At 39.7% G+C, this 9,350-nt stretch overlaps 1 pseudogene; it reads right to left on the bottom strand.

Moving 5' to 3' along the window:
- Positions 1–731: 731 nt before the first annotated feature.
- On the bottom strand, positions 732–9,011 carry LOC144374448 (ubiquitin carboxyl-terminal hydrolase 31 pseudogene; annotated as a pseudogene).
- Positions 9,012–9,350: the final 339 nt, after the last annotated feature.

The following is a 9,350-nucleotide window of genomic DNA, read 5'->3' as shown; positions in this document are numbered from 1 at the left end:
CAATACACTGCAGGTCATGTATTCATAAATTGGTTATTTAAATATCATTGTGTATACCTCCCATACACAAATGTTGTCAATTCCAAAATAAAAGATAGAAGATAACTTGCTACAATAATCTAAAAATAAGTCAGTATAATCTCATAGGACAGAATTCCACATCAGAGAGTTAGATCAGCCCCAGAGATTAGACTAGATTGAAAGTCTAACATACATTCTACCAGTTTTCACACTTGTCTCTTTTTCTCTTGTGTACTTTGGTATTCACATTATCCTCAATCCTAAATAAAGTTGAAATGGGAAAAAAAGAGAAAAAATAAAAATAAGCAAGCTTTTGCATTTGTGAGACCAGAAAGTGAAAGACTATTATTAAATAAACTTGATAGTGAACTCCCATCTGAGAATCCCTGTTAGGCTAGAAAAAATTATCATGAAAGATTGTTTACAATAGCCCAAACACAAATGTGTGTACATATATTTGTGTGTCTGTGTGTGTGTGTGTTCATTATGAATACAAAAATCAGATATCTCCCAATGAGTATGTTGCAAGCCACTTCCATACATAGGGCTATGATAGATAGTTTCCTTTTCTCTTTCATAAGTGCCTGATCGCTTTTGAGTAATTTTTAACCTTGTTTTGTTCAATAATATACTATATGGGAGAAAATTGCTAGTTTTTTCTTTTCTTTCCCTGGAGGAAAAAAAACACTCCTCATAGAATTGAATTTCCTTCAGGATCCCCTTTGGGAGTCCACAGTGAACACCTATAATAAAGAACAAGTGTAGAAGAACAGCTTACATGAATGATGATGAACAAGATGTACTGTGGAGTTGGGAGTCATTGTTTGCTGCTGCTATACACGGAGGTCCTGCTAGTGTTTGAGGAGACAGCCACCATCACTCAGGGCATTATGTCAGCTCTGGGCATGGTGTGAATCTCTCACGCTGTCCCTAGGCTGTGTAAGACACTACTGTGTCTTAAGGGCAGACCCAGGAGGGAGAGAGGCACGTCTAAAGTCAGCAATGTGAAAGATAAGTTTGCATTTGGTACCACAGACCAAGAAATGATAGTTTAATATCAATCGTCAGAAACAATTGCAAAACAACTAAATGTTCACACATAGAAGATATATTGACCATTAAGAGGCAAATGTATCATGAACAGCACCCTAACACTTACTTACTAAAATCTGAATAAGCATCATATGTCCAAGAGCAAATAACCTTAAGCTAATGTGTTTGTAAAGATGAAATTGGATTGACCTTCAAGTGCCTTGTACTTCTAGGGTAGCAACTACAGAATAGCCTCATTGAGGGCTTCATTATCATAATTAGGAGATTTCTCTTCTACCACTGTCTTGATGAGTTAGTTTTCATAAATGAAATAGATATAAACCTCGTGCATGAAACACATATTTATTCTCCCATCATGATACCGGAGATCTTAGAATCCCAGAGATCATCTCTCTCTTGATCCCAAAGCTTGCTCATTGCAGAATCACTAGAGGGCATAGAACTTTTAAAAGACAGTTATCTTTGCCTTACTTCTTGAATCAGGAGTTATATTTGATTCCTGTCATTGCCATAGCAAAATTCTAAAAATCTGGTGGTTTAAATAACAAACAATAATATTGTCTCACAGTTTCAGAGGCCATGAATCAGAAATCAAGGTTTGGGCAAAGCCATGTATCTATGAAGCCTAAGGAGAATTCTTCCTTATCTCCTCCTAGTTTCTGATACTTTCAGCAATCTTTGACAGTACATTACTTAAATCTCTGCCTTTCTCCTCACATGGCTTTTCTCTTGGTTTATGTGACTGTCATCTCTTGTACTCTTCTTATAAGGACTCCTGGGTATATTAGATCAAGGGGCAATTCTATTCCAAGATTATCTCAGCTTAGCTAATTATGACTGCAAAGATCCTGTTTCTGAATCAGGTACTTTAGATAGAACCTAAACATACTTTTGGGTGGGGAGTAATAATTCACTCCATATCATTGGCACTAGGGTGAGAATCACTTAGGTGATTTGGCAATAGCAACATTGAGAACTATTCATAAATCATTCCAATTTCCCTGGAAAGTCGATATGTCCAGGGGGTTTGGGTTGATGGAGTCAGAACACAGATGAACAATCTATGTAAAACACAATCCTCTAGAATCCCAAATTATTCGTTATGATAACCCTGCAGCTTCCTTGATCTTGAATGAAGATCACTTGATATTCTTCAATTTAATCAAAATCTCTATATAAAATGTATTCTATTTTGAAACCAATTACCTAACTTTAACCTAAGAGTTTCAAATATAAAAATTTTTAGCAGCCGTGCTATTCAGTTATTCAAGCAAGACTAAATAGATTCGATGCATTTGCAACTGCAAAGAAGCACACACATGCATAGACATACACGTTTATCTATGAAAGTGAAATGCATTACTCAATGTAGTCTCTCAGAAATATAGTTATTATTTGGAGTAATGCAAATTTAGGGCTAAATGTTACTTATTTTTTTAAAAAAATCACTTAGAGATATATAGTTATATGTCTGCAAAAATCAAATGTTCAAATAAATGTACAATAGCCTAGTCCACTTCCTGACACATGTGCCTCTCAAATTTCTTTTCAGCTATGTCCAGGGAGTCATTAAGGCTTGTCAGGTATTAATAAAATGAATTCAGAAACAAGGTTTATAGTTCAGAGGGGAGGATCATAAAAATGTTTCCTTCACAATCACTCTCATGGAAAAGGGCAAAATTTGGGCAAGATTGTCTCAAAATGGGTCACAAGAGCCATTGGAATATGCAATAAATAGGTACATGCTGACATCAGCCCCATAACATGCAGAGATTCTATTAGCTTCTATAAAAGAATAAAAAAAGCAAAATTGAGATCTGTGTGGGATGATATTTGACCAAACATCTTAAATCAGAACACAATTGCACTTTCAGTCCTACTCCCCATAAATTAAGGAGATGTCACTTACTTTCCTTATGATATGCTGAGTATCCCTAATCTGAAAATCTTGAATTGTTTTAAAATCCAAAACTGTTTGATCACTGACATGAGCTTTGAGAGGAAAATTCCACATCTGGTCTATGCAATGGCTCATATTTAAAACACTGTTGAACTTAAACTATTATATACAATAACCTTCAGACTATGTGCATAAAGGCATAAAGTATGTATGAAATATAAATGGTTTTATGTTTAGATTTGAGTGTTATCCTCAAGATATAGTTATATTTATACAAATGTATCAAAATTTTAAAAAATTCAAAAATCTAAAATATTTGGTCTCAAGCATTTTGGATAGAGGACACTCAATCTGATATAATTCAGAGGGGAGGATCATAAAAATGTTTCCTTCACAAACAGAATTATATGCAATCACTGGCATGGAAAAGGGAATATATAAAACAAAGGATCAAAATTAAGAAATTTGGAGAAAGATATTTTCAAATTTAGACAGGATTGAGAGTAATATGAAAAAAGTTGGAAGTTAAAAAATGAACATAACAAACAAAAGGGTACATTTTGTATGTTTATACACACACAAACACCCACACACACAGGATTTTCAATTGCAGATGCATAAATTGGGACAATGTACTCTATGAAAACAAGTATTTACAATTAGCCTGTAAAATTATCAGGAACAAGGAGCCCTTATTTGCATATACTGATATATGGTTCTGAATATAGTTTAACGAAGAGAAATGGGCCAGGAGTAACTAGAGAATTTATATCCAAGATAATTTGAAATTTGTGACATATACATAAAAATGTTTGTCTTTTCTGATCCTGCCATTATCTCAGACCTTATCTCAAATTCATTCTTAGAAGCTATAAAGGTAAGCCACAATATGACCAATCTGTTTATAGACTGGTATGACATGGAAAATACATAAAATTTTTAACCAAGTCACTTTATAAATGTCAGTGATTTGCCTTCAAATCAAAGAAATAATTCTCAGGCAAAAGATCAAAATTTAGACATTTGGAGAAAGATATTTCTAACTTGAGAGAGAATTGAGAGTAATATGAAAAAAATTGGAAATTAAATAATAAACACAAAAAACAAAAGAGTACATTTTGTGTACAGTGGGTAAGAAATAAAGAGTAGAGGTCAAGTCTTCTCAGAAGTCTGGTGAATTGAAAGTGTCTGAGTGAGGTTCACTGACTCCAGAGACTAGCCTCAGAAGCCTCTGTCACATTTGTAAAGATGAAATTTTCCAAAATGGCTGAGTCAGAATATTGTTTCTTTGCACATATTATTGAATTCTCCCCCATGCTTCTTATGAACACTTATAATTAAAAGACAGTGCTTGGGTTTTATAATCCATAAAGAGGTTCAGAGGTGACAGCTATAAAGAATATAAGGAAACCGACTAGGATGGAACTGAGAAATTATAGTATGTAATTGAAAAGGGTTATATGAATTTCCTTAAAGAAATAAAAAAGGTAAAGATAAAAGAGCAAGTTCATGAGCTGATACCTGATTCCAGTAAAGGAAAATTAATTCAGTGATTTAGATGCAGGTGCTCAAAGTTCAAGCACAAAGGTGACTTTCATTCAACTTGTAATGAATGGAAATGCCTTGGGATGTGTCCTTCTGACAGAATTCCATACTCTCGAATATGCTTGAGCAAAGATACAGCTTTGAATGTCAAACAGAAAAAATATGATGAATAATCATGGGAGAGGGGAAGAAAAATGTTATTTATAAAAAAGGCAGAGATGGACTGGGACTGTGGCTCAGCGATAGTACCCTTGCCTGACATGTGTGAGGCACTGGATTTGATTCTCAACACCATGTATAAATGAATAAAATAAAGATCTATCAACTGAGAAAAAATTTAAAAAGGAAAAACAATTTAAAAATAAAAAGGCAGAGAGGAGACATTAGAAATTAGGTATCAGTGATATCTAATGATATTGCAGAGTCGGATCTTGGAAGACAATTCAGATAGTGTTTGAAAATCCCAGAATGAACATAATACAAACCTAAATGATATGAGTCAAACATTCAATGTGGCCTCTTCATGAAATCAAGAGATGTGGTAAATACAAGATGTATGAAATTGCTGCTATTGTAACATGGTATTCTGTAGTACAGTAAACATTTTTCTAAATAAAGGAGTACTCTCTAATATAACATACAAAATATAGTAAATGTATAAATCATTTATGGTCATTTTTAAATTATCAAGTAATACGTATCATACATACTATATTTGTGCTATAATTTTATATAGATTTTGCAGTGTTATTTACAGCAATACCACCACAAACATTTGGGTAGTATATTGTGCTACAAAGTTACAATAGCCATGACATCATTAAGCCACAGGAATTTTTCAGTATTAAAAAACCATTACTTTATGTACAAAATTAGAAAAATTAAAAATATTATGGGACCTCAGTTGTATGATGTGTTGACTAAAATGTTGTAATGTGAAACATGACTATATTAACAGGTAAATTGTAGCAATTCTTATAAGCAATGGTATTAACTTAATTCCAGACATAACATTGGGCATAGTTATGTACAAAGTTTTGTGTTATAGACCTAGGGTACCGGTTCCTCGTCTCCATGATTTCCATCTCTAGCATTAGCAGATATTTAAGCACAAAATACCCTTTGCTATATTTTGGATCTTGAATGTCCACAGGTCTCCAGCCTGTGGTGCTATTGGGATATGGTGGAACCTTTAGGAGGTGGGGCCTAGTGGGAGAAAGTCAGGTTATTTGGAGCATGCCCTTAAAGGAAATATTAGGAGCCTGACTGTTCCTCTTTCTCTCTCTGCTTCCCCAGCTACCATGAGGTGAACAGCTTTGCTTCCTCATGTCCTCCATATCATGATGTTCTGTGCTTCATCATAGACCCAAAAGCCACAGCGCCAACTGACCATGGCCTGACAACTTTCAAACCATAACAATATAGAAACTTTTCTTCTCTAAATTGATTTATTTCAGGATTTTTTCTCTTTAATCCATTTACTGATGCACATCCATCCTGGACAAGCTGAATGTAGATACCTGAGAAACATTAGTGTTAAAATATTTCCATTTACAAAGACTGGTAAATGGAGTGCAATTGTCAAAAGCAATAGTTTTTCCCTTGGTTTGTTTCATATGTTATTTTCATAGTTTTTTAGAGCTCCTGGTGCCACTCAACAATCCACAGTGTGGACAAATCCTGCTCAGATGAAACCCAAGTCAAATAATTCACACTTCCATACTCTAATGATAGCTTAACTGGTTCACAGGTTTCAAGACCCTAGTGTCCAATGAAAGTCATTAGAGTTCTCTAGAAAGAAATATATACAATTGCTAAAAAGAATGTCTGGATATTGTCTATAATTACTCCAGTTAGCCTGGTATCAATGGTTTGCCTATAGCTGTTATTTGGTTCAATTACAGAATAAGATGACACTTTTAACAATTTACAACTGACTTCTCGTTGCATACAAACACACACTCACTCATGAATGCACACATGCAGGCACACACAATCGGGCACATGATGCCCCAAAAATAACAAAACAAAAGCATAGAGGGCTTTGGTGGGAAAGGAGGGGTGCTAAATAAATAAACATCTTTACAGACAGAACACTTAGGCTGTGGGAACGTCCCTGAGGTTTCTGTGAAGGCTGTGCAGAGGTCTGCATGCTAGAAGTAACTTTTTGGAGTCTCTCTCATCAGGATGCTTGCCGCTGGGAGATGAGGGAGGTCTGTAATTTATCTGGGAAGACTTGGAATTGTGAGAACAGAACAGGGAATGTTTAGTGAAGGCAGGGTCCTTGGAGACAAGCTGCTCCTTTCCAACTGCCTTTGCATTTGGTTGCTGGGGGCCTGGAGGCTGGTGGCCTTTCTTGGCCTTGTCATCCATGGCACTCTTACTCTCCGACTTGACAGAGCTCCCACCTGTCTTTTTAGACAGCAAGGTTGTCTTGCCGAGGTCCGTCGACCACCTAGTTTCTTTCTGCTTCAAGGCTGACTTGAAAAAGGACAGCCCTTTATCCCCAGACTTGCTGTCCCTCTTCAGACCAGACCATATGCTCGTGCTGGGGGAGTACAGGCTGGCTATGGAGGATCTCCACCCATGCTTGCTGACACCCTTGCCTCCCTCGCTCTGGTCTGTCTCACCCAAGGGGATCTGGGTTTGGAGATGGAGGTGACACTGGCTCTGTCATATCCCAGGCTTATTCTGGAGCCCTCCCTACTCAAGGTCCCATCTGAAGTACTGTTCTTCCCAGGAGGGAAGGGGCCCCTAATAGCAGAGCCGGAGGCTTTTTTATTTTTATTTTTATTTTTTTGGCAGATTAGAGAAAGCAAAGTAATCGAGGGCAGAAGCTGATTTCTGCTTCTGTGGTTAGGGAGATGATGTGGAATTATGGGACTTGGGGAATGACTCCTTTTTTAGCTGGGCAGGAGCAGGGAATGAATGCTTTCCACTGGCCCTGGAAGAATCTGCTTTGCTTCAAGAGCAATAAAGCTTTAGAGAAACTTTTACAGGAAAAGGAGAAGAAGGGGATGTATTTGAAAGAGATGATTCTTGGCTTGCCAAGGCTGTTCTCCCTTTCTACATGCTTTTATCTGGTTCAGAGTGCCTTTGGAGCTGGGGGATCTCTTGGTGTACTCTCTGGTTTCTTTGTGAGTGAGCCTGGGTGGCCTAGGGATTTCACTTCTTTGACAGGAGAGCTGTCCATGGAATCACTCTGATCCACTTAAGCAATCTGGTTATTGTTATCAAATGCATTGGAGACAGAATGTAAGTGATGCCCTTGTGCTAAGTTTTTGCTCTGTATATCTACAACACTGGAGTTCAATTTGCAGGTATCTGACTCTTCTCTGAATACAAGCCCCTCCATGACAGCTAGGGGGGCTTGGCTCACAGCCTTGTGTTCTCTGTGATTATCACTTGCTTCCTGATAACTGCTGGAAAGGTTCTTAAAGCTTCCAAAGAAAGAGATGAAGAGAAACCTTATCATCCCCTGCCTCCCCAATCTTCTCTAAGGTGGAGGCAGACCTGTGAGTCAGAGTCCCCTGAGAAGGGGAAGGAGAATTGGAGCACATCTGCAGCTTTGCAGACAGGGACCAAGAAAATCTCCTGCAATTTTCATTAACAACCAAGGAGCTGGTCACAGATGATCTGGAGGACAAGCTCTGGCGCTGGACACTCCTCACAAATGGCTGAGATGAAAAGCCACCACCATCTTCACTCCTTTCCCTCTCATCTCTATGTAGACTCAGAGATTGTGGCCAGGGAGGTGCATTTGGAGGAGGCCGCTGAAGTCACACTGGCTTACTTGCTCCCCGGAAGCCCCCTCACCCAGTGCTCGCACAGGGAAGAACTTGTGGAGCCAGCTACTGAACTGTTAGCCGACAATGATGGGATGGCTGTCTGCCTTTGGTAGAAGAGGATATAGGCTGTCTGGGTGCACACCTCATCCTCCGACAGCTGCTGCACATCACTGTCATTAAAGCAATACAAGAGGTCATCCACAGAGTTCTTATAGTATGCTGTGAAGTGCCCCCCCTTGCATGGTGCCATGGTGATTGCACACAGCATATATGTCATAGATATAGTCCTCAGGGTCCCTCCTGAGTCTATAGGGCCACCTCCACAGGGACCAATGGGATGGCAAACTCCAGCTGCTCTGGCTTCTATTGACCACATGAGGAGTCATGTCCAGGCCAGTCAAGAGGAACTTGACTATGTGCTGAAGTTTCACAGGCCTGTCTCCTTCCTGTTGAAACCTCTTGAGGTGTAATGATGAGCACAACAGGCAGAGTCCACAGGCTCAGTGTGATGCTCCCCTGCTGCAGCTGCTTGCAATGTGGGCAATGCCAGGCATCATCTGGGGCCAGTCGTTCCTCTCGATCTGTCCCCTTTGCGCTGCATCCCAAGGGCTGCTGGGGTCAGGCGAGGGCTCCAGCCACCCTGCCAGGTACTGGTCCAGTGCCAGGTACTGGGCGAAGAGCTCGGTGTTGCTGAGATACTGCATCACGGCATTCATGAAGCACGTGTTGCCGTGGTTTTGGAGCCCCTCCACTCACCAGCTTGGCCGCTCAGGTGGGCAGTGCGGGCAAGGCGGGCGAAAGCGCGGGCGAGGCATGAGGAGCGGGTGGGAAGCAGCTGCAGAGGCCGCCGCGGTTTGGGCCGCTCCCTCAGAGCTAAGGTGCGAGAGCCTGGACAGCTTCTTGGGGACGCGGCTCAAGAAGCTGCCCGTGGAAGGCGCTGAAGAAGGCGACCGGCCCGGACCCCCGTGCCCCCGCGGCCTGCGTGGCGGCTCTGGAACAGCCGCTTGCTGAAAGAGCACTTCTCCTTCCAGCCCGCCGCCTCT

The sequence above is a fragment of the Ictidomys tridecemlineatus genome, unplaced genomic scaffold (genome assembly GCF_052094955.1).
Source record: "Ictidomys tridecemlineatus isolate mIctTri1 unplaced genomic scaffold, mIctTri1.hap1 Scaffold_70, whole genome shotgun sequence".
In the NCBI taxonomy this organism is placed as follows: domain Eukaryota; kingdom Metazoa; phylum Chordata; class Mammalia; order Rodentia; family Sciuridae; genus Ictidomys; species Ictidomys tridecemlineatus.
Note: the sequence above shows the minus strand (reverse complement) of the source record. Positions and strands in the feature narration are given on the sequence as shown.